Consider the following 1,267-nt stretch of genomic DNA (forward strand, 5'->3'; position numbering starts at 1 on the left):
AAAATTGTGATAAAGATGGATAATATAATTTCATTTTAAATCAAAATATCTTATATTTAAGTCTTGAGTATAGAAAGAAAGAAAAAAACTTCACATGAAGTATCTTTTCTAGTGAACTTTTACACGAGTTTGAATTAATCAAGAATACTCAAGACCTTAAATAATCTAGTATCAGACATCGAACGACAAATTAAAAAAAGAAGATATTATATGGTAGTGACAAGTTAGAGACAGTGAGTGAGGACACAAGATTTGAATGTCCAAAATAAATGATCCAATGACAAAAGAGAAAAAGGATAAAACAAGATGGGTTTAAAGTGTACGTTGTTATTAAAATGAGGGTCCTAATTTCTGAAGTTAGAAAAAATCCTTAAAATGGGGCCTACATAGAGGATTTGGCAGGCAGCACAGTGTAAAGTGCCACGTAAGGGATCTTATGTCTTTATCTGTTTTAGTGAGCTGGAAAATGGGCCACCACTATACTCAATAGTTTCTAGCCTCTTGTTATTCAAAAAATGAAAAAAATGAGTTTCTTTTGAGTTTTATGATGAAATCTATTTATTTTAAATTCACACAATACACAGATGATATGCGGATATCTTTTATAATAATTTCGATATATTGATACTTTTGCCATTCATAAATTAGAGCATACATACACTTTATACTAACGGGCATATACGATCGACCCGACATTTATTAAATATCAGATTTTTCGATAAGAGTGCATGTGTCTATATCTAGTCTTCCGTTAAAGGGAAGGGGCATATAGATATGATTTAGTTTTTAGATGGCAAGGACACCAATATCCCAAAAGTATGACAAAGGATATCTGCATATTATTCACAAATTATGATAATTCAGAAATATATATTTGTCTTTTTTCCCTTAAAAATATAATAAGCTTTATACTATAAGCTTGTTTATATATATTTAGAATTAATTAAGAAATTCAATCAAAAGAAAAACTAAATCATGATAAGTACAAGAATATTTAATATTAAGTATGTCAAATACATGAGTAGTGATACAATTTACGCATATCTCAATTTATTTAAGAGTTAATTAGGTGGTACCTCTACGATCTACCATCCTTATAAAAAGAAGACTTTCTATTATTGATTATTTATAACAATATGAATTCAATAAATTGCTTGTTTCTTGCAATTGCATAGTAATTTCAATTGGTATAAATACAATCTAGCTCTTGAGTGGACATGAATCACAATAATTTTGGTTGGTTTTAGTTGGGAATGGACTTGGGGGG

Source organism: Solanum pennellii, chromosome 8, assembly GCF_001406875.1.
Source record: "Solanum pennellii chromosome 8, SPENNV200".
NCBI lineage: Eukaryota > Viridiplantae > Streptophyta > Magnoliopsida > Solanales > Solanaceae > Solanum > Solanum pennellii.